The sequence below is a fragment of the Tetrao urogallus genome, assembly GCF_951394365.1.
Source record: "Tetrao urogallus genome assembly, chromosome: Z".
Taxonomy (NCBI): domain Eukaryota; kingdom Metazoa; phylum Chordata; class Aves; order Galliformes; family Phasianidae; genus Tetrao; species Tetrao urogallus.
In genome coordinates, this window is record NC_136816.1 from 64,995,671 (window position 1) to 65,021,230 (window position 25,560).

General features: G+C 39.9%; 1 protein-coding gene across 1 annotated transcript in view; it reads left to right on the forward strand.

Annotated features, from left to right (window-relative positions):
• Nucleotides 1–25,560, forward strand: part of ADAMTS12 (ADAM metallopeptidase with thrombospondin type 1 motif 12) — a gene marked incomplete at both ends in the record, with an annotated part of 174,450 nt that overhangs the window by 69,704 nt on the left and 79,186 nt on the right. The window lies entirely within an intron of this gene.

A 25,560-nucleotide genomic window follows, 5' to 3' on the forward strand; every position in this document is an offset into this window, starting at 1 on the left:
TTATTTATTTGATTCGGTTTGTGCTTCTTTTTAACTTAAACTAGGACAGCTGAGACATTTCTAGGATCTACACTAAGGCACTAGGGAAGGGATTGAGTGACAAAGTTAAAATGTAGTAGTGAGTTTTGCTTGGAAGAGTTGAACTGCAAGGGTGTTTTCTAGTTAGTGCACAAAGTTTGGTGCTGATATTGGTAATCATCTCACCAGAACTACTGTATCTTTCAAGTGAGGAGTATAAAGCAAAATCAATGGGAATTCATTTGCAAGGGAGCAGGTGAGGACTCTGACCTCCTGTGCAGTATTTTTAAGCTTTTTTTAATTCAGCAACCATGTCTCCTTTTGGTAAAAAAAGCTCTGTACAGTGCATTCATAGCAGCTTTTGGTGTGGCATTGACCAAATTAGTCTACAGCTTCCAACCCTACTTGTCATCTATCTCTAATCTACCCAAAGTAATATTTTGGCAGCAGTTGCATTCCAGTGCTTTTACAATTATTATGTTAATTAATTTACAATTTGCAGCATTTCTAAGTTTCATATATTTGGAGAAAAAATATTTTGATAAATAGTGTAAATTAAAACTTAGGTATGTGCCTTACCCTCCTACTGCTGCTACGACAGTTGCTAGATGACTCATTCATTAGCTGCATGCAAAACCAAGTGCTTATCTGGGGAACAGCACTATGATACAGTACATTGCAAGCTGCTGTCTTCTTGTTATTCGAAATTTCTGACAAGGCCCAACCATGTCAAATGAAAAATTGTCCAGACCTTTACAGATAAGTTTTCTGACCATTTGTGCCTGGAAGACAGGAAAACTGAGTATTTGAGAATTTGTTTGGTTTTCATAAATTGGCTGCGTTAAAAACTTTACAATGTTCTGACATGTAAGCATGAAAGAGAAGGAATTAAAATCTCCTCTACACAATGAGTAATTATCTCCTCCAGCTTCTTTCCCATTTGTTTTCATGAAGTCTGCCACAAGGTATTGGGCTTATTTGTGAGGTGTAAAATAGAGAAACTTTATGAAGTTTGCAACAGAAAAATGAGCACTTCCAGATTCAGCACTAATGTGAGACTGCAGCAATGCAGATGGGTGGATACAATGTGAGAGATGTGCTCCTTTTTCTTGTTTTGTTGATGGGATCAAGTAGCAGTGGTTTAGATTTATGGTAGCTGAGTTGTATTTGGACTGCAACCCTGTGATTACTGCAGTACGCTGTGCAATATAACAAAGGTGAGATTTAAAGTATTAAAACAGTTCTCTGAGAATACTTCATATTCTGGTATTTAACATCAGTTTGACCTGCACATAAGCCTCTAACTCCTTGTCTACAGAGGAGTTACAAATCTTATAAACTGAAAGTTCTCCATAAGCTTGGAGGCATTTATTTCCTGGAGCTGTGACAGGCTAAGGCTGAGGTGGGAGGGCAGATGAGAGTCTGGCCTGGTGCTGCATGAAGAGAGGAGTGGGGTGGAGGAACTGAAGAAGCAGAGCAACATCATCTGTGCAAAACTGGTTTTTAGGACTATTGCATAATGATGTTGTTTCATTTAACAGATAACTAGAAAGCTATTAAGATTCTTTCAGACAATAATAACCTGTTCTTCCTACAGGTAATGTGTCTGAGTGCAGGATTTTATTGAATAATGATCTTGCCTGTTGATGATTAACTTGCTGCTGCCAGAGAATTCTTATTTCTTGTCTGCAAGCATACAGCATAAACTGTTAGTCCTGGCTTGACAGTGAAGTCTTTTGTTTAACTACTTGGAAGGGGCAAAAAAAAACTTCCAGGACACTGTTTTATTCTCAAAGGATCGCCTGTCTTTTTTTGGAAGAACATTGTGACCAATGTAAGCAGCCTTTCTTGCTGGCAGAAACCCTGATACATGCTGTGTGACTTTCAGATCTTTCAAAGAATGATGATGACATTTTTCCAATATTTGTTTATCCTGTATTTAACTAAATCATTTACTACTCAGCTTAATTTGCATAGTTTCTCCAAAATGCAGAAACTATTTTATTTTTTTTTAGGATAGTAAATTCACATATTGAATTGTAAAAATCAAGATGAACTTAAATGCAGAGAGAAGAGCATCTTTCTCCCCACATCCCTCTGCTTTCTATGAACAAGATCTACCAACTTGTTTAAAAGATACTTTCTGTGAAGAAAAAAAAAAGAGCAAATGGATGCATTTAGGCAGAATGACCTCTTTTTTTAAAGCAGGAACAACAAAAGAAGCAGCCTTCATGAGTGTGTTCTCATGTCTGAAGCAGGCTGCCCTGAAGTGAAAACAGTGAGGACCTGCTTGCATGGATAGCAGGAGATCTGGCATTTCAGGGCTGGTGTACCTTGGAAACAAGGACTTCTGGCCTATTTCTACTAACAGTGGATGTAATAATTGTTTCTAATTGTTTGATATCAGCATTTTCTTTCCCTTAAACAAGCTTTTGAAATTAAATGCATGTATCTAACTTTGTTCAGCTGAGATAAAGTTAATTTTCCTGCCAGTACCTGGTATGGCGCTGTGTTTTGGATTTAGGATGAAATAGTGGTGGATCACATGCTGATGTGCTGGCACTGAGTCAAGAACTTTTCAGCTTCCCATTCTGCCCTGCTAGTGAGGAGATGAGCACACAGAAGGATCTGGGAGGGGACAGAGCCAGGACAGCTGATCCAAACTGCCTGAAGGGACTCCCGCACAACACACAGTTGTGTGAAACTGTAAAACTGTGGCAGGAGGCCTGCCCCTGCTCGAGGACTGGCTTTGTTTCCATCACTGAAAGGTGAAGAATTGCACTGTGTTTCACTTGGTTGTTCTTTTTTTCCCCTTTACTTTGATTTTTTTTTTTCTTTCCTATTAAGCCATCTTTATGCCAGCCCAGGAATTCTTACACTTCCACATGTTTCAGAGCTCTTCCCCACACTGTCTGGGAGCGGTTATCAGCTGTGGGGTGCAGAGCTACCTGTTGAGTTAAACCACAACACTTTCAAGTTTCAGAATTTTTCTTCTTATTAGAAGCTTATCAGAGATATGTTAGATTATTTTCATTTTCTTGTGCTTTCCTCCTCTAGAAAATGGAAAAATTGACTTCTGGTCCTGAAATCTCTGGATTCTGCACCGGGGAAGATAAGAAACTTTCAATTTGCATCTGTTAACATTTGACATACAAATTTAAGAAGATTTCCATATTCATTTAACTTTGTTCTCAAAAATGCTGTTAATAAAAGTGGAGTTTGTAACAAATAAGCAGATACAGACTTGTAGCCTTCTTGCTAAGAAGTAGAAAGGAATCTAGTTTTCATTACCATACTGACGTTCAATGGATCTGTTTAAAATATTATTTGAACTTCACGTTTTAAGGGCACAGGATAATACTGATATATTTTAATTTCAGTAGTCTAAGAGTTTAATATTTCAGTTCAAGCTAGTACTGCTACAAATGTAGAGTTAGAAGAGTAGCACAGCTAGGATGGTACTTTACAGGTGTTATAGTTGGAAAGATTATTGTGGTAGAAAAGAGACAGTCAAAGAAGAAATGCCCACCCATAACTGAGGATATAGGCTTGCAGCAGGAAACTCCAAAACAGATTGATCTCCAGAAAGAGATCCTTCCCAGTGCCTGTCAGCCCTTTAGTGGGGTCTAGGAGGGGTGCAGCCAGTCTCCACCCCTTCTGGTCACACAGCTGAATTGCCTTCACCTTTGCTCTCCTGGCTGACCCAGTCCTTGCCTCAGGTGATTAATCAGTGGTTAACCATGACTCAACAGTCTCATACATACAAGCTAGCTTATTTTACAGTTCTCAGAGAGGAATAATTGTCAAAGGATGGTTCCTCTTGTTCAAAGATAGAATTCTAGAATCATTAAGGCTGGAAACATGGGTAAGGTCACCAAGGTCCAATTGCTAACCCATCACCACCATGACCACTGCATTCCCAAGTGCCACATCTCTTCTGTTTTTGAACACATCCAGGGATGCTGACTCCATCATCTCCAGGGTCAGCCTGTTCTGAGGAGTATTTCCTAATACCCAACCTGAACTTCCCCTGGCACAATGTGAGACCATCATCGCATCCTAAAGAAGATTTAGGGTGGAGTATTTGCTACCTGATGGGCTATGGGTGCAGGCTGCCTAACAGACAGTATAAATATTTGGAGGGGAGAAAGGAAGAAAATACTATATTTCATCAATTCTTCCTCTTCAGTAGGATCTAAATCAGAACGTTTCTCCAAGTGGATCCAAACTCTATGCTGTGTGTGTCCAGAGAAAGCTCTCTCAATGTTAGCAGATTGCTCATGCCTGGTTTCCTTATGCTTTCTCTTATTCTCTTTTCCAATGGAATTTCACTTGGTATTCCACTAGTACTTATTAGCCTTAACAGGATGTTTTCCTTCAGTACTTGTATTATCAAAGACTCATGGAATGATAGAATCACAAGATTGGAAAGAACCTACAAGATCATCTAGTACAACCATCCTCCCGTTACCATGCTACCACAAACTAAACCATATCTTGTAGCTCCTCATCCAGACTCCTCTTGAACACTGCCAGGGACAGTGACTCCACCACCTCCCTGGGCAGCCATTCCAGTGCCTGACCACTCTCTGAGAGAAAAAGTTTTTCCTCATGTCTAACCTAAACTTCTTCTGGTACAACTTGTGGCCATCTCCTCGAGTCCTGTTTGTTGCCTGGGAGAAGAGGCCAAACCCCTCCTCATCACAGCCTCCCTTCAAGAAGTTGAAGAGAGCAATGAGGTCTCCTCTGAGCCTCCTCTTCTCCAGTCTGAACAATCCCAGCTCTCTCAGCCACTCCTCAATAAGAACTTGTGCTCCACACCCCTCACAAGTTTGTTTTCCTTCTCTGGGCATACTCCAGGCCCTCAATGTCTTTTTTTGTGTTGAGAAGCCCAAAACAGAACACAGTGCTCGAGGTGTGGCCTCACCAGAGCTGAGTACAGAGGGATGATCACCTCCCCGCTCTGCTGACCACACTATTTCTGATGCAGTCCAGGATGGCATTGGCCCTGTTGGGCACCTGGGCACACTGTTGGTTCATGATCAGTTGGGAATCAACCAACACCCCCAGGTACATTTCCTCTTCACAGTCACAGTCACTGAAGTTAGGTTCAACAGTTTTAATGTTCTTTGGTAGATGAATTATGCTGAAGGAAAGGGTGAAATAAGTGGAAACTTAGAAGACTGTTGATGTAACTTGGCAGTAGTAACTTGTTTCCACGAAAAAGCATCAGAAACACGATATGCTTCTTCACTCAATGGTTGGATGAATTTTAAAGTTCTGTGACTTGCCACTTTTTACATAATGTGAATCAAAGCTGTAAGAGTGGTAGGGGAGGAATCTCCTTTCCTGCGTTTCAGCAAAGTCTTTCTGTTCCTTTCTGTGCCACTGAGAAGGAAGAGTATTTGCTGCACTGTGCTTAACTATTGTTTAGAAGGTAGATTGGGATCTCTTCCTTGTCTTCACTGAAAGAGTCTACTTAACCACTCGTTGGATTAAAGAGCCTCGTTGCAGACTGAATTTAGGTTCAATGTTTTTAACCATGTTCCTTGGTAGATGAATATACTCTGCTCTTGATCTGTGCTTACAGCTTTCCTTGTCAAACGGTGTGACTTTATTTCACTTTTAGTGAGCTGATATTGATTTGATAAAAAAAAAAGTTTAATGTAAATGTTAAGCTGTTGCAATATTGATTTGGGGAGCCTTAACAAGCATAAAAATTAAACTGTAACATTCACATGCCATTCCTCTCTCCTTTACAGAAGAATATAAACCCTGAACAATATTATATTTTATTTCCAGAGTTGCAGTAAAACAAAACAAAACACATAGAAAGCTGGGAAAATTTGGGAAAAATTTTTAATACAGGAGTTTGAAAACTTGCTCAGAACCCTTGTCTCATTAATAGAGCTGTATTGGCAAAGCTGTTCAGCCTTTAGTGCCAAATTTCACAGTCATACTGAACTTTTTGTGAACTTTCTAATAAGAAACTACAATTACCTTATTATTTCTGGGCAGATCACAGATTTCTAATTCTTCTGAGAAGTGCTGGACATGTGCTATGGGGCTAATGAACTCATACGAGTTCAGCATTCACAATTAGTTTCTTCAAAGTCTGCATGTCCCTGATGAGCCTCTGGGTAACCTCCTGTTGTATGTGACCCACTTAAACTGCAAGACACTGACATTGTTTGGGCGCTAGGTTATTCTGTGTGAAACACAGTGTCTTTACAGTTTGTTCACTCCTTGTTTGGATCTGGTGTTCTTCAGTGCATTCTCCCAAAATGTGCTTTAATTTGGATATGTTTTGTGTTACTGGAGAGAGTTCTCTGCTATGAAGACAGGCTGAGGATGTTGGGCTTGTTAAGCCTTGAGAAGAGACGGCTCTGGGGAGAATTCATTGCGGCCTTCCAGTACTTCCTCCAGGAGCTAATACACAGGAGACAGTCTCACTTTTTACATGAATAGATAGTGATAGGACAAGGGATAATGGTTTTAACTGCAAAGGGGGCAGATATGGGTCAGATGTTAGGGGGGAATTCTTTACTCAAAGGGCAGTGGGGCACTGCCATAGGCTACCTATAAAGCAGTGGGTGCCCCATCCCTGGAGGTTCTGAAGATTGGGTTGGATGGGGCCCGGGGCAGCCTGAGCTGCTGGGGAGCAACCAACCCACAGCAGGGGTTGGGGCTGGGTGGACTATAAAGCCTCTTCCTACCCAACCCATTCCATGATTCCAAGGTTCTATAATGAATTATAGTTAAAGATTGTCACACTCTTCTCATAAGTTTTAACTTTATGCTTAACTGGACTCAAAGGATATTGCATAACTTAGGAAGTTGTAAGATTTTCCTATCATCACCATTTCAGCCATTTTTTTAAAATCAAATCCTAAATTCTGTCTGTTGAAGGCAGAAGTGTTTGAATATTTGCAAGAGAAGAAAAGAAGTTTTTTCTTGCTTAACTACTATACCAAAGATTCTGTGAAACCATCTGTTGCATGCCCAGGTTCTGCCTAAAAGAACATAAAAGAGAATATTGACTATTGCCGTAATCTCTTCTGTACTGACTTTCTGCTTTTCTTTTGCAAATATTCAAATTTACTTCAAACAATTTGTAATCAAGTAGCTAAGCTGGAAAAGATGTATTCTTATTCTTTTAAAACAACTGATGGTGAAGCCTCTGTGCACACAAATTAGTCTGGTAGATTAGAGAAGGTCTTCTGTAAGCTGTTGTAGTCATTCTCAGTGAACACTTCCAGACAGTGAATCTTTGTGCAAAATATCCTTTGTTCACTTCTTCAAAAACAGTAATTTTATATGTATTTTTAAATGGTCTTGTCTAAATCTTGTCTAATGTTTTGCTCAGATGCATAATAGTATTTGAGTTAAATGTGCAGATAAATGTCTTAAATGCAAAGTACAACATTGATTTAAGTCTGTCAAAGTTAGAATTAGAAGCAAGTTTCTTGCTTGCCTGGTGACTAAAACAAGCTGAATCAAATTCTTTCCACTCTGAATCTCATTGCTGTCATTTGATCCTCAAGTCTGCATTTCCCTCAGCTCTGTGGAGATTTGGGTGTGGATCAAAGTCTTCCTATAGCCACTGCAGAAGTTTTAGCAAGGGATTATTCCTGACATTTTCTATAATATTTGTCTGACATTCTCCAGGTAAAATATTCACTGAGCCACTATCTGTCTTACAGTATTTTCAAGGGCTCAGTTGCATCCATTGGTTAATGATTCTGTGGTGATTCTATGAAGTAATTCTGGCAGTCAGGTGTTACTCAAAGGAGGTGGATGGGTAGGAGAAGTACTAAATTTTATCTGCTAGGCTGGTAATGAAAAGAAAGTGCAAAGAAGGGGATTTCCTGCAGAGCCTGAGCCAGTAACACTGGCAGGCAGCTAAAAATTTTAAAGCAGATATCACTTTATGTTTAGAGAAGGGATTACTCAACAGCCTCTTCCCCAGCTTCTTCTTTTTTAATATAATTTACTCTCCGTAGGCTATTATTAATCATTTTATAATGTGTTTGAACTGGATGTTTTTCAAGCAAACACGCCTACATTTCTCTCCTGCTGGTCTCATCCCTACATACCTTAAAAATCTCAAGACTGCCACAGAGAAGAGCCAGGGAGTTTCTGCAAATGAAAACTGAGATTGTCATTTACAGAATAATAAAGGTTGAATTTGTTAACAAGGTTTTGCATGATTTTCTTTCCTGTAGAGAGCAAATTTCAACGCTCAAACCCAGTTCTAAGCAAACATTTGCAAACATCTTGGTATTTGTTTATGAAAGCCACAATAACTCCTCTCTCTGAATGATTGTGGCATAATTTTCTACAAGCAATCAACCACACAGAGTCATTAATTATAGCTGGTGTCCCTGGTCTGTGTCCCTCCAGTGTATGACAAAAATAAAAGAAAATTAACAGAATCACGACATCCAAGAGGTAATAATTCCACTGACAACCAGTGCTTGATAGGGAACATGAATCAAATAAAAAAATCACGCTCAAGATACTGGCTAGAAGCTGAAACACACTGGCTTGGGCCACAGCACTCATGAGGAGTTCAGAATTGAGTCAGAGGTTGCCCCAGGATGATATCATAACAGGGTTGCTTCTGTGGACTGCCCAATGGCAGGAGTCCTTCACTTCCCATATGCAGAGATGCCTTCTCAACAAGTCTGGTTTCGTTTGTGCTGTTCTGCTTCTACAGATGCCTTTGTAAGTTCTCCCTAGTCACAGAACTGAGTAGCTGGGACACAGCCTGTACCTGCTCTGTTGTTTTGACTACTGATCTGTGAGGGCTTTTGGTTTTGGGAAGGCCTGAAAATGTGCTTGTCAAGGGGAGCCTCTATGATGGTGTTTCAAAGAGTTGTGAAAACCATCTGCTTCTAAGAAGCAGAAGACACTGTGAATAGAAGACACTGTGCGGTTCAGACACAGCTATGTTTCTGCTGTATTTGCTGCTTACAGTACCAAGTGAGTTGAGCACGAGGATTTGAAGGTTGAAACATCATCTGAAATACAAGCAACTTGCCCTCAGCCAGGGAAGCTCCTTAAAGTGCTAGCATATGCTTTTTTTTTTGTAACACTAGTGGAATTGGTATATTTAAAGTATTACAGAGAAATGCAATGGAAAAAACAACAGCTGGTCTAGAGGAAGGCCAAATATACTCTGTTGTATAAGCCCAGAAATAGGAAGAGTTAAAGCATATGCAGCTATAACTTATCAAACCTTGAAATAACAACTGTTCTTTTCAAGATTAATTCCAGACTGTCCTTTCTTGTTTCCCTTAGTAATCTATATTTAAACCAAATTAATTAAAAGGCGTGGTCTGACTACAGCTTCAAAGACCTATTCTGTGAGTAGCTATTTCTCTTTCACAACACAGACATTATGAATTAATTTAGTTTTGGTACATCACTTTTCTTAAAGTACCTTTGGAACATTTAAAACTGAAAGTGTTGTTTTGCTGGGTTGTTTTTTGTTGGTTTTTTGTTTTTTGTTTTTTTTTTTTTTGGTATGTTTCAAAATTGGAATTCTGTATGAGCTGTTACGATTATTTTCTGTGTATAACAAACTGCTGAGCCAGACGTGCAGTTACTGATCGTTGGTGCATTCATGAGTATTTGGCCTCTGTGCCAGTGCAATGGCTCCAGCATAAAGATCTTTAGAGAGGTCCGTGAAGATCGGAGACATGGGGAAAATGGCATGCAGAATTTTACTGACTTGTTGCTGGTCACCTACCACAGTCTATTGTCACACCTTGCCTTCGCATCTCAACTCACACAGTGCTGTCAGAAAGATACAATGAGCTACAGTATTTTAGGAAAGAGTCTTTATGGTTTGAATGTGGACATTGAGCAAAGGAGTAGGTTTGAGTCTTTCTAGCTTTAATCTTTGCTCCCCTATAATGGCTCATGTCCTTAAAGTTCCTTTGTAATAGAAGTAAGGTGTGACAGTTTTGAGTGATGTCTGGAAAAAAATACTATTTTCCTCTTAATTGTTGAAATGGAAGGAGGACACCAGAAAACAGAATACAGCGTTGATCTTCTTTTGTTTAAAAGTGAATGGAGTTGCAAGTGCTACTGTATAAGCAGAGCTCTGGGGTACAACTAAGCTGAATGTAGCCTCATGGAGCTCTCAGTGCAGGCTGATTTTTCTGTATTCTGAAAAGGGACTGGCACCACCAATCTGCTGTGGGTAGCAATTTAAACATACAGCGTGCTGGAGTGGTTTCTGTTTTCTTCTGTGTGAACACAGCTTAATTAATGAGATCTTGCAGAAAAGCACTGAAGAATTTCCAGGAATGATAATCACACACAAATTAGCTAATACAAATCCCGAACTGGAGTTTCATCTTTGTCTTACTAAAAGCCAAGAACACTAGTGTGCTAGCAGGGTTTTGGAGTTTTTGGAGAAGACTGATTCCCTTCTTGCTTTTCAAGCTGTAAAACTTCTCTCTGGTCCTGGTTACTGCACACCACTATTTTGAAAAACTGAGAAACTATTTTGAAAAAAAAAAAAGGAAATAAAAGATTGGAATAGATTAATATGGTTGTGTTCATATCCAGGAGCTAAATAAAATGCTGAAAAACAGTGCTGAAACAAAGCCTGGCAATTTATATGGGGAACACTCACATATTTGATAAAGGTTTGTTTATGAGTTACACTGGATATTCCAAATACTTAGTTTTTACAGTATTTCCATTTTCCTTTTCTATTCCCACTCCTATATGTGTGTTTTGCTAAAAGATTGTATAATGCATTGTACTTGGATGTAGGTACAGTAAGTAGTTCTATGTTTGACATAAAATTAGGAGACATACCTCTTAGTAAGCTTTGAAAGGTATCAGGTTCGGTCTTTTGCATTAACAGAGAGGTACACTGAGACACAGAAAAAAATTAAGTGTAACCTAGATTATTTTCTTTTTTTCATGTTGTCTTTTGATAAGAGTCTGGATTTCAAAGCAGTCAAGAGACAGTTGTAAAACTATTGGCTATAAGATCAGGAAAATCTCATTTTCAGTGCTTAGTGAAATAATAGCACACATATTTTAATGGGTGTTTCAGTAATTCACTTAAGTAAATGCATCCTCATACATTTTTACTTAACTACTGAGGGCTAGGCCGAATTACTTCAGTTCATCAAATACTAAGCCAAAGACCTGTCTACAACTAATTTTTAATTTTTCTTCTTTAATTTTTACCTGTTTCATGTTTGGACATGAAATCATTTATTTCTGTTTAGTGTTTTATAGTGGGAATAGCTGTCATGTTGCAGCTGGAGAGCTCTCTCAAATCCACTCTTTAAAAGATACTTTTAGCTGAATTCTTGACTTATTTGCAGATTTGAAAAAGTTAAAATGGATGAATCTGTCATCTTGAAAGCTTGCCAACGTTGTTCTGGTGGTAGGTCCAAAAAGTAAATTGCATTTTGCTGTCAGGTAAGTGCTGAGCCTTTGTTTACTCTCACACCTTAGTACTGTAGGTGTGCATGGCAACATCTAATCCTATACAATTAAACCACATTTGTACTAATACATGAGGTAAATCTGTATTTTTGGCACTGCTGCCAAGTAGCAAAGGTGTCCGTGCACTTAATTTGACAGAGTGACCATAAAATGGTAAGATTGTGACTATTGAAAGGGATTCCTGGCCTGTGTATCCTCGTTTACTATTCTCAGGATCTAATGAGGAGCGTGGTCTTCATTCCTCCTCAGGGCATGGAATCAGTCACTTGAATAGAGTCAACAGGTTCCAATATGTGTGTTTATTCCCAAAGCCTTACATTTTACACTGTAATGGATCAAGATCTATGCTAGATACCACTGCTGAGTTTAACCTCTTGCCACATTTTTTCCAGTCTGTTAGCATATCCATATAGTTTGATATCTTGGACTAGGAGTGAATGAAGCAAGTTATAGAGAGATTAAGTATAATGTCTTTAAAAGACAATTTAAAATAATCTGTACACTAAGTAAACAATGAGAGAAGTATCTAGAAAATTAAAGTCCAATATAGCCCAAGCACAGAAAAGCTTGCAAAATTACTGTTCCTGCTAATAAAAGCTGAAATTGAGAGAACTGCCATCTACCTCCTGAAGTCAGTGCGATAATGAGAAATGAAGAGTAAATTTGCTCTGAATTTCAGACACGCAGGAGGACATGGCAAAGACAATTAATTAAAAAGGGATACCTTCCAAATTTCTATTTCTCTACAGAATCTATTTAGACTGTGAGCAGCCTTTGTCTCAGCGAGCTCCATACTTTATGAAATACGAATATACAATATGAAATTCCTTACTTAACTCCAAGAAATGCAGATCAACTACTCAGAAACTGTTAGTTTTTCTATAGAGAAACTCTCCGTAAAGATAGTGTTCATTCATGGTACCCAACAGGATGTCTGGAGGAGGATCCTTAACATGGTCTTGGGGAGATGTAGAGCTCATACATGTTCTTGATTTTTGCAGTTTTGATTAAATGTAGAGGACCTGGTTTGGTTCCTAAATGTTTTTAGAGTGTGTGTGTGTTTCATGGGCATGTATGAACAAGTGCGTAATTTGAAGTGATCTATTTCACAGAACTGGTAGATTTCATCTGAAGCTTTTGATAGGAAGTCATATCCTGAAATCCTATACATTGCAACTCTTATGTCTCAGGTAAAATTGACAAAACCTGCCACTTGTTGAGCTAAGTTAATGCTGCCTTCAGCTGAAAAATCTTCCCATAATTTAACTTTTTGTCTAAGAGAGTGGGATAATTATTTCACAAAGTCAGAAAGACCTGACATGTACATCTGTCTGCTTGCAGATTGTGAATGTTACAATTATCTGGAGCTTCCTGGAGAATTAGCTGAGCAGCATTTTTTGAGCTCTCTGTGACCCATCACAAGTCAAAGAATGGAGACAGCAGAGCAAAGTGTGCCGAGATCTGGGACAGAAACTGTAAAAACAGCACAAGGAGTTTGGGTGCTAGGGCTCACACATGGGAGCTGCAGCTAAGTTGGAATCTTGTAGAGTTCTTGGGTGGAAGTTGTTCTGAGAATGGAACTAGAGAAATTAGGGCAAGAGGAATAGAAAAATGCAAAAAGATTAACCCAAACAGGAGGACAGATGTAACATGAAATAGCTTGAACTCAACATTCACACTTTTCACGGACAGTTGCAAATTAAACTGCTGAGATTCTGTTAACTTGGAAGTTTCTTTCTGAGGCTGAAAATACAAGTCAGAGCAAGGTCACAGTCTGCAGGGATGCTGCGTCCTGTTTTGGGACCACCCAACAGCTTGGGTAAACACAGTAGTGATGGCATCTTGCAGCTGCCCCTTTGCCTCTCACTTCCATCCCCAGCAGCAGTAGCAGCTGTTCCCAGCTGCTCTGTACTAGATCTTTGCACCAAGAGATGCTGTGGCTGTTTTTTTTGCTATGTTTGCTGGAGGGAAATGATAACGAGCCAGAAAGGAGTCTCTCTGGCATACAGGACAGCTTTTGGAGGGCCAGGGGAAGCTCTCAGTACCCCCAGTATTTCTGATTCATGTGTGCAGGGGAACATCGGCAGACAAAATGCTGTTGGGCGTATCTATTGTGGTGATGGTGACAGTACTGAAAGGATTTTTTGAAGAGTGTCTGTGTGGAGGAAGTCCTTACACAGTTACTGCAGGTCTGAAAGAAGTACGTGCATCTTGGGTATATGGAAGAGCAGTCGATTCTCTCCAGAGAGGATCTAGGAAATCTTGAGTTGTTTGCAGAGAGATGAGCAGGGCTGCACGTAGGAGGATTGATTTCCCTCAAGGGGAATCCTCTGCAGCTGTTTTTCCCTGGTCAACTCCCAGGAAACTGTTGTCTTGGCTGGAGGGAAGGCTAGAGTGGAAAGAAGCATGTGTTAAGGATCGAAGGAGAGCGTTGTGCTGATTCACCTCTCTCCTTTGCTCATAGTTCTTCCGGGGAACAGAACAAAATAGTTCCTCATTTTAGGATTTTTGATAAATATCAGTACTGTGTATGATTCAGACTCTGATGAAAGGGGGATTGCACAACATCTCTGAAATGAAATATTTGCACACTGAAGAATGCTAATTTACTTAAAATCCCTGAATCAACCGTGGTTATGTTCAGTAAGAGATTTCTAATGAAGAACTTCTGAAGTGCACCATTTTTGGGTTTAGTTTGTAATGTGAATTTAAATATTTGTGAGTGGACAAGCTGCCTAGAGAAATTACTTTCTTCAGGACCTGTGGGACAGCATCCAGTCTGCCTCTGGGCACATGAGTTTGCTGGAGCCCAGGAAGTGGAAGGCAGTTGTCAGCAGCCTACTGCATCTCTCTGCTGGTTGGCTGCAATTCTCACAACTTGAAGACCACTGTGCTCTCCCGTCCTGTCCCACATCGAGAGAAAGCCTGCCACCTGAGTCACTCTCACTGCCCTGGTCCTTGGAGCACAACCCTGAGCAGTCCTTCCCCATTCTTTGTTTCCTTCAGCATTGTTTTACATTTTGTAGCACCTGTCCTTGCAGTGATGTTCTCTGTCCACAATTCTCATGTTCTCATCAGCTTTTGAAGAGGGGCTTTAGGAGAGCCTGCAGTGAGTTCTGGGGATCACATAGGTAACTTCAGAGAGGGAATGGGCATTCCAGAGACCCATGCTGCCAGTTTCCTGGTGGTTCATAACAATCCTGTCTGTATGTCCAACAGTTGTCCTTCCAGAGTTTCAGCCTTTTCTTTCACTCCTCAATGCTGCTGTGCCTGAACGTACTTTCCTGCGTCATGCAGGCTTAGGAAATACTGGAATAATAACTTACTCTCATTCCTGGTAGAAAGGAGTTAGTGACCCCCCGATCACCTACATTTAAGCAGTTTTTTTTCTTCATTGCAATGTGAATGGAATTTTTGGATAATGCTTTTGGATAATGCTCTATTCACCTCACTGGAAAACAGGTAAGCCCTGGCAATGCAAAGATTTCTTCAAGATGTTACTTTTAGGCAATTGTTTTTGTTTCATACAAATGAATTTTCATGCTGATACATACAAAGATGAAAAAAGATATTAATAAAACCTATATGTTTAAATTTTTGTTTGCACCATAATAGTTCTTCCGGTTTTCTTTAACTGAGGTTAGCAATTCTTAAATTTTTAGTAACAGACATTATAATATGGACATACATTATTGGGAATTCTTAATATGCAGATTTGTTTTACAGTGAGATGTATTATTTTTTAGAAAATACTCGGTTTTTCATCAAATGAAAATAGAATAGTACTACAAGATAAATTGTTTTAAGGTGTCCTTTTACAAAGTGCTAGATTAAATTCATAAAAGTCACCTTGTTCTTCTAATCCATGGCACTGATGTTATCAGCAAGATAAGGGGCAAAAAGAGGAAGAAAGTTCAAACCACTCCCAGAGCAGTTCCTTATGGAGCTGTAATTTTTTGTTGTGTACTGCTGACTTGGCTTTAATCCCTGAGGAGAAGAAATGAGAACATTCAGTCCAAAGAAGCATCTTTCTTGCAAAGTGTAGGCAGCTGTAGATATAGCTGTTTCCCAGGACATTTTTCACTGTATGTTTCCTGATGCCAGTGATGCAGAACATTTGTCATTCCATCCTTCCACTGTGAATGGTATTGAGTGGCAGAGACACTTGACAACTGTTTCTAATTAAGTGCATATGTGAACACAGCTTTTAGCTTCATTCTGCATTAGCGTGATATGATTCCACTATTTGATGCTTCATATTTTTGATAGCAGGAGTGCTGAATTTAAAGCTTGCAAAAATGCAGCTTTCCTTTCTCTATGCAAGTTTTTTTTTTTTTTGGTTGGGTCTTAAGTCTTGTCAACATTGGGAAATTCTCATGTCAACATGATAAAATAATGATAATAGTTCTTCAACACTCAAAAGGCATTTATGTGATTTAGCTTTGTTTCAGAAGTGTTGCTGAGAAAAGCTGACTTGCTTACGTGTTCTGTTTTAAATTCATGTCCTTTGTTCCTTGTTTTAAGAGCAGTTTTTCTGCATAAAATGTGAATCTTTGCTCTCACATTTTTAGACTCCTGACGTAGTTTTAAAAGGTTTATTCACAACCAAGATTTTACCTGTAAGAGAGTATGGATATAGAATTGCTAGTGTACTTAGTGCCACTAAACTTTTCTATATGGCTGCCTTACTTACTTTGGCAGATGGAATTAGAATTAGAGCAGGGGGGCAGTTCGCTTACTATATTGAGTAAGCTCTTGCTTTTTAGTTTTGCAGATTAACAGTCAAATTCCTGTAGTGAATTAGACATTAGAGTGGCAATACCGTAGTGCCCAAGAAGACATTTCTAGCAACCAGTCTACTGTATTTCAGCAGAGCAAACTATACAATTGTTCACAAAGCATACCTCATCAACAGTGTTGTTAGCAGAGTTTGTAGGAATATTGCTTCCTCTCATCCTGGAAGATAGGAGATGGACCTGTGATAGTGGAACTTCATCTGAATCCTGAACAATTCACACCCAGCTCCCAGGCAGATGAGGATGATCAGGAGTCTGGCAGAGTGCTGCCTGAATTGCTGTGCATTCAACAAAGCTCATCAGGTCTTTCAGCATGCTCCTCCCAGCCCCAGAGCCTGTTGCCTGCCTACAGCCAGCACCATGCTTTCAGGATTTCACCACATGTGATGTGGGCCCTGTGTCCTTTAGCTTTGCTGAAATGTTAATGCAGCCCAGAAAGGTTGGATATTGGTTATGTGGGAAGCTGGTGCTGACATGAAAACTGTGTCCTTGATCAGATCTAGCCCAAGCATGATGGGATTTTCTAAAAGCACTTCTTAGAAAACCATATTGATTTCCTTTGTCTTAGTGTCCTTTCAATGCTTACTAGCTGAGTCACTCCTCAGTCTTTCCTTTATTTAGTCTGTGGTTGAACTTGTTGTGCTTGATTAATGTTATTAATCATGATTTCATTTGTTTATTCATCTCTCCATGTATGGTAACTGTTATTAACAGTTTATTGACCTTTTGAGGAGCTCATTCCAAAACTGGTTTTTCTGTTAATACTTAAACAAAAGTTGTGTCTTAGAGCAATGACATAAAGTGAAGATTGTAAGAAAAATTATAGTGTAGAAGGTTCTGAGGAATGGGGGATATAAGATTGTTAATGTTATTAACATTGTTCATACCTCGTGTGTGCAGTTGTGTTGTTTTGATTGTGAGTGATACGGAGTGGAGAAAATAAATGAGCTCTTGTGCAAAGAGAAAGGAGATGAGAATGGAAAGTGAAGACGTGAATCTGTGCCACTCTACTTTGACAGCCTTCAGTGGTCTGCACTCTCCTCTCCAGGAAGTTTACAGGCATTTTAACTTTTCTTCTACACATTTATACATATGACTCCCTAGATCATCTTCAAAGGTGTTGGAAGGTGGCTGTGTGTACAGCTCCCTGAGGATCCGTGTCTGCACTCTGTGCTGCACTCTGCTTTGTGCAACATCTGCAGGAAGAAAATGTGGAAAGAGACTCTTTGATATGGAAATCCCACATAGTGCTTCAAAAGAAGGGAGTCAGATCAATGCTTTAAGAAAGTCAGGAGGGGGGAAAGAAGCAGAAATTAACAAAAAAACATCCACTCACCCTAATCCAACGATATTGTGAGTAGATTAATTGTTCAAAGTGAAGAAGTTTATCTGCAAAATAACAGCAAGTTGACAAAACAACAATGTAGTTGACACTTAATGAAAAGTGAAATAGAATTGCTAAAAGAAAATAAGTGTATTTATTTCACAGAAGCCATGCAGGTTTTACCTGCCCAGGAGAATTTTTTTTTATGCTACTGTTCCTTCATGTTTAATTCAAACTTATAGTAAGCTTAAAATCTTTCCTTGTAGCTGAGAGTTAAGGGTTGTATACATTGTTCTGTTAGCCAGCTAGTATTTGTACGGATAATTTTAGGAGACTTTTTGTTTGTTTTTTTTTTCATTAAAACAATTCAGATTTTTATTAAAAAAGAACACAACAAACAATAAATCAACCCAAAACCAAACAATCCTTTTGTGAAAATGGATCAACTACTTTGAATGGGAAAATTGTGGTCCTCTACACCTTTTAGCCTTTGAACATTACATATGACTGATCTAATGTATTTGACCCACTTGACTCATCAAGTAATCCATGGTTGTCCAACCTTTTGGCTTGCCTGAGCCACACTGAACAAACAGGAATTCCCTTGGGCACATATAAAACATATGATAAATGTAATGTAAATAAGTAACAAATCTTATTTTTTAATGTATTTTTTTTAGAATAAAAACATTAGAAACAGAGAAACAAAACCATAAAACTGGTGGGATATTTGATATTTGACCTTGTTTTTACGAAACAAATGCATCAGGCTTGTTCGATGGCAGTGATTGCCATTCCTAGTGAGCTCTCAAGGTGTTCATTGGAGATTTTTGATGAAATATTATTCTTCCTGTGCTTCATCCTTGACAAAAGTACTGCCAAAAATGGGTGATATGAATAAGGAGTGACTGTGAAGAACAAGATGTTATTCTCTGGTAAGATATGGGCTTGTGAAAATCTGGTAAAGGGACATGATCAATTTTTTCTTTGAGTTGAAGATCTGATTGCAACTCTAAACATTCCATGTGAAGATTTGCAAGTAATGTAATTAGGTTGAATGAAAATGGAATTGCAAATATACAAAACATATATATATATTTTAAAATCTTGAAACCTATTCTCAAATTCCTTTATCAGAACAGAAAGCAAAGCTGCATATTTTTTATTGTTCACAGGACTGTGTTTAGCCAAGGCATCAAAATGTGTGAAATTATTTGCCATAGCTTCCATAATAGAAGCTTCATTTCAAAAGCTGTTATTTTCTGAAACACAGCACAGGTAAGATGATTTTCACCCTGAAGATGCATGTTTAACGCATTTAAATGAGCATTCAAATCCACCAAAAATGCTAAAGTTGTGAGCCATTTTTCATCTTCACATTCTGTCACAAATTTTCCTTTTGATTTCATAAAGGACTTGGTATCACTTTGCAAGGTCTTTTCAGTGTTTTCATAAAATCATAGAATCACCAAGGTTGGAAAAGACCTAAAAGATCATCCAGTCCAACCGTTCACCCATTCCCAATAGCTCCCACTAAACCATGTCCCTCAACACAACATCCAGCCTTTCCTTGAACACCCCCAGGCTCGGTGACTCCACCACCTCCCTGGGCAGTCCATTCCAGTGCCTGACCACCCTTTCTGAAAAGTAATACTTCCTAATGTCCAGCCTGAATCTCTAAAATAAGTTTTACCTTGACTTAGCCACCTTCCTTCAGAAAAGTAACTCCATCATCTACTGTGTTACCAACCACTGCTGGGGCACCATCAGTGGCTATAAGAGAAATCTTGACAAAAGTTAATCAAACTTTAATGTACATTTTTGACAGATTCATACAAATACAGAGATTTAGTTGTGTCTTTCAGTGGCACAAAGCAGTCATTTCTTCACTGGCATTATATTCAACATCAGCTCCTCTCATGCAGACAGCAAGTTGAGCTGTATCTGTAGCATCAGTACCTTCATCTGTTGCCAAAGCATAATATTTGAAATTGGCAGCTTTACTCTCCATATTTTTTTCATTATATTTTCCTTATTCTTTAGCTCACCTGGCTACAGTCTGGTGAGACAAACTAACATTAGAAAAATCCTTTTTTTTTTTTTTAATCAGGACACATTATATCTGTTGTGTTTTCCATACATTGCTTAACAAAGTCACCATCAGTAAATGGTTTTGACTTTTTTTGCAATCAGATTTGCTATCGCATAAGCAGCTTTTATAACAGAGACAGTTTGAGTTTTAACTTTTTAAAAATATTATGTTGACAGGCTTTTTTTCAGTTTCACTATTTTGTCTTTATGAAGTATTCCTTAACATGCATTGAATTTGGCAGAATGTTTCTGCATGTGATATCTTTTCAAACTGTAATATTTGAGAGCTGACACAACTTCCTTTCGAATTAGCACAGTGCCATATTATTTGCCAACAATGCATTGCTCCCTCCCCATGTCCCAGTGCCAGGCCAGTCCGTTCAGTGGGGCAGAGCTGCTGAGTTGGGCCACATGCAGACCAGAGGCTGTGGGTTGGACATGCCTGAGGTAATCTAATATAAACCCCTCATGCAAAATTATCTCAGAAACTTCTGAATGTTGCTGCTCAAACTTCATGCATTTTGTTAGCTGAATTTCTTACTAGCTTTCTGTTTCCTGAGTATCTGAGAGTATCTGAGTTTTCTGAGACTCCTGAGTATCCTTTCAGCACTTCCTTTGTTTCTGTTCTTAGGGATTTCAAGCAGTATATTGACATATGTTTACATAATACAAACTGTTGTATCTGTTTTTCAAGAAGGCGTGGAAAACCCTCAGGTGTCAAGAATACCTTTTCTCTCTTCTGCAACTTGTGGAGTTTTCTTGTCCCACTCAGTGGTTTCGAGGGAGGTGAATCTTTTTCTGTCTCCTGAGTCGCATCTCCACTGTCAGCAATGGACAATTGAAGACTCAGAGGAATAATACTCCTTTATGGTGGCAGTATGGAAAGTAGGTTTCTTTGACAGCACTGGGTGCTACACGATTTCAAACCATCCATCCTTCTGTAGGTATTCCTGAACCTGTGGGCTCCTGGTCAAGATTTCAACTTTTGGACAACAGAGCACCTGGGGATTGTTCAGACAGGAGGTTGGGGATGGACGTTTGGAGAAATTTCTTTTCCAAAAGAGTGGACAAGCACTAGAATGGGCAGTTCAGGGAGGTGGCTGAGTCACCATCCCTGGAGGTGTTCAAGAGATGTTTAGATGTTGCTGAGAGTCGTGGTTTAGTGAGGAAATTTATGTAGCAGGTGGATGATTGGACTGGATGATTTTGAAGGTCTTTTGCAGCCTTAGTGATCCTATGATTCTATTCTGTGATTGTCGGCAGTTCTGAAATCCCATGCAACACATTGCTAATGTAAGGTGAAAGCAAAGTGATGTGCTCTTGTTCAGAATGAAAAGCTAAACAACGCAATCATTTGCGGAGATGTAGAAGCAGAAGTAGCAATGTATTATAGCCACCTCTGCGTTACTGTTGCTCCAAGAGCATCTCTCTCTGTGCTCATTCACTAACAGAGCTGCCAGAGGACGTAGCTGGACATGTAGTTCTTCAATGACTACATGGATCTGTGTTGGATGCCTGCACTAGAAGGGACTGTCATTCAGAAAAGAGTTTTGTCTGTGGTACTTTCTTGCTACTTGTCATTAATTTTCCCACCTCACATCTCTTTTCCAAAATTTTCCTGCAGTTCACAGCCTCCTTCTTATTCAGGTCTGCAAACTTTTTCTTGGAGGTTATTCACTCTTACAGTGTGAATAGCTTTAAACATTTTCACTTCCAAAGCTGTCATGTCTCCTGACAATAAGCAGAAGTCATTGATAGATGTGAGTACATAGCCTGACCACTATGTGATGTTTTATGTGGCCATAAGTAAATCATTTAAGTTGCATATTAAACAAAATCTTTTGTTCTGATAGCTATGGGGAAGGCTTTTCTCAGCACAATGCTCTTGAAAATATAGTCAGTGAGAAAAATAGGTCTGCTGAAAACCATGCAAATCTATGAGAACACCAATGAATACATTTCATAAATAGCCCCAGTAGAGGTGAGTATGACAGTAACTGAATAAAGCTTGAGAAAGACAGCAGGAGTGATGCTGCAGCCTGGGCTAGTGGAGATAGGATAGGGATTACATCAGTGATAACCTGTTTCCTTCTCTTAAATGAACACATATAAAGTACCCACTTTCTTTACTTCAATTTTAATCACAGATTACACATATATTCTTTCATGCAGATATGAAAATATTTTTCCATGAAGCTTACTTTTCAGGATTATGGTACTGTATGTATGGCTTTCTTTGATTTCCTTGATGTAGTGGGAAGGAAATTTTCCTTAGAGTAACTTTTTTACTAGCTAATATATGTACAGGACAGAGTCTGCTTGTGTGGCTACACAGAATGACACTGACAGATTTGGATTGTTAATCACAAAGGAAATTTATGTGGTGGTGTGTGGTGACGGGAAATTCATTTAAGTTTATTCAAATACTTGTTATTTTTTTACGCTTTTTGTCTTTCCAAGAAGGTAAAAACCTTCATGAAAGTAGTACTTCAGCATCTTTTAAAATGCAGATTTACAATATAGAATCCATTGCATTCTGCATAGTGTATTAGTTCAGATTCAAACAGTGTGTTTCAGGAAGCAGTTGAGGAAGGCACAGGATTCCAAGGAACAGAATGAGTCTGGTTATCTTAAACTTGCATGTCAGTGTGCTTCTCAGTGATATGTGCCTGGTACTCTCTGAAGCCATGAAATGGTACCGCAACATGGTGCTAACAGATCCTAGTGAGTTTTAGCTAATGGAGCAGCTGCATAATATATATCCATGCACTGTAGCTGCATTACAACTGCATAATATCTGCTGTAGTTTTGATTATTAATATGCATGTTCCAACTTTATAAATACTAAATCAGCAGCACGAGCATTTTCTTCTCTATGCAACTTTCAGACAGACCTCAGAGAATCCATTTCTTAAATCCTGTGCATCTTCTTTTGCATATATACTGTAACTCAGATTTTAAACTGAGAGATGCATTATGTCACTCCAGTCTTCAAAAAGGGCAAGAGGGAGGATCCAGGAAACTGCAGGTCAGTCCGTCTCACTTCTGTCCCTGGAAAGGTGATGGAACAGCTTGTTATGGATGCCATTACAAGCAATTGAAAGAAAGGGTTATCGGGAGTAGTCAGCATGAATTCACCAAGGGGAAATCATGCTTGACCAACATTGTAGCCTTCTATGGCATCACTGGCTGGTTAGATGGGAGGAGAGCAGTGAATGTTGTCTATCTTGACTTCAGTAAGGCTTTTGATATTGTCTCCCATGACATTCTTATAATGAAGCTGAGAAAGTGTAGGATTGATGAGTGGACAGTGAGGCAGTTTAAGAACTGGCTGAATGGCAGAGCTCAGAGGGTGGTCACCAGTGGTGCAGAGTCTGTTTGGAGACCTGCGACTTGTGGTGTTCCCCAGGGGTCAGTGCTCAGTGCTGGATCAGTGCTGGATCACCTCTGGTCTTGTTCAACATCTTCACTGATAACTTTGATGAGAGAACAGTGTCTATCTCAGCAAGTATGCCAATGATACAAAGCTGGGAGCAATAACTGAGACACCTGAAGGCTGTGCTGCCAGTCAGTAAGACGTGGATAGACTGCAAAGCTGGGCAGTAGGAAACTAGATGAGGTTTAACAAGAGCAAGTGCAGAGTCTTGCAACTGGGAAGGAATAACTGCATGCATCAGTACAGGTTGGGGGATGACCTGCTGGAGAGGAGCTCTGCAGAGAAGGACCTGGGGATCCCAGTGGACAGCAGGTTGGCCAGTGTACCCTGGTGGCCAAAAAGGCCAGTGGCATCCTGGGGTGTATTAAAGGGAGTGTGGCCAGCAGGTCGAGGGAGTTGATCCTCCTCCTCTACTCTGCCCTGGTCAGGCCTTACCTGAAGTACCGTATCCAGTTCTGTAAACAGGTCTCTCCAGTACAAAAAAGACAGGAATCTCCCAGAAAGAGTCCAGCAGAGAGCCACAAATATGATTAAGGACCTGGAGATTCCCCTGTGAGAGGAAAGGCTGAGTTACCTGGATCTGTTCAGAGAGGAGAAGACTGAGAGAGGATCTTATTAATATTTTGTAAATATCTTCAGCGTAGGAGACAAAGAGACACGGCCAACATCTTTTCAGTTGTCTGTGGGGACAGGACAAGGGGAAATGGCCATAAACTGGAGCATAAGAAGTTCGACTCCAATATGCTAAGTAACTTCTTCTTGGTGAGGGTGATGGAGCACAGGAACGGGCTGCCCAGGGGGTTGTGGAGTTCCCATATGAGGAAAGACTGAGTGACCTGGGTCTGTTCAGCATGGGGAAAAGAAGATGGAGAGGAGAACTGATAAATATTTATAAATATCAAAAAACAGATGGGAGGCAAATGAATGACTCGAGGCTCTTCTTGATGGTGTGTAGCAATAGGACAAGGAGTAATGGCCTATAACTTGAACATACAAAGATCCCTGTAACATGCAGAAGAATTTCATTGTGGTAAGAATGACCAAGCCCTGGAACAGGCTCCCCAGAGAAGTGGTGAAGTCTCCTTCTCTGGAGATATTCAAGACCCATCTGGATGCTTGCCTTTTCAACCTTTTCAACCTGCTGTAGCACCCTGCTTTGGCAGAGGGGTTGGACTCGATGATCTCTGGAGGCCCTTTCCAACCCCTACAATTCTGTGATTCTGTGATTATATGCATTGTTGCTAGTCCTGTGGTGCCACATACAAACATATAACATGCTGTGATACACTGTGGCTGAGCATCTGTGCTAAATGGCAAATGGCACATTCACGGCAAAGGTGTAGTAGCTATCACGGGTGGACTGTTCAATGGATAAGGAACTGAGGAACTGGTAGCAAGACTGTATCTTGAGTACAAGAGAATGGTGGTCAGCAGCTCAATGTCTGAACAGAGATCAGTGATGAGTGATGCCTATCAAGAGTCTGTTCTGGGACTGACTTTAACATCTTCGTCAATGATATGGACAGTCATGGACGGGGATCATGTGCACCTCCAGCAGTTTGCCAATGACATCAAGCTGTGTGGTGTGGTTTACATGCCCAAAGTATGGGATAGCTTCAAGAGGGTCCTGGCCAGGCTGAGCAGTGCGCCAGGAGAATCTCCTGAGGCTCAACACATCCAAGCGTGAGGCGTCGCACCCGGGTCGTGGCAACCCCCGCTGCCAGTACGAGCCGGGGGACGTAAGGACAGAGCACGGCCCTGCCGGAAAGGACCTGGGGGTGCCGGTGGATGGCAGCCGGGCATGGGCCAGCAGTGTGCCCTGCGGCCCAGGCAGCTAGCTGTCTGTCTGTATCTAAAGGAGGGCTGTAAGAAAGACAGGGACAGGCTCTTCAGCAGGGTCTACTGTGACAGGACAAGGGGAAATGGTTTCAAAGTTAACAAGGGGAGATATTGCTTGAATAAAAAAAAATAAAAAACAGCAATATATAATAAGAACAGGAAGAAATAGAACAGCATACTGAGAAATGTTTTGTATGCGTTGTCCCTGGAGACATGCAAGGTCAGTCTGAACCAGGTTCTGAACACACTGATCTGGCTGTTTCTGTCCCTGTTCATTGCATGTCCCTGTTCATTGGACTACATGATCTTTAAGGTTTCCTTCTAATTCAGAAAGTTCTGAATTAGAAGGCTAGGAACATTATTCCCAGCAAGATGTCCTATGGCTGCCAGTGTGCAGAAGGCATATGGGTTATGCCATCAGTACTATTTTTTAACATTTAGTTAGCTCTATTCTGTCATGTTCTATTCTATTCTATTTTATTCTATTCTATTCTATTCTATTCTATTCTATTCTATTCTATTCTATTCTATTCTATTCTATTCTATTCTATTCTATTCTATTCTATTCTATTCTA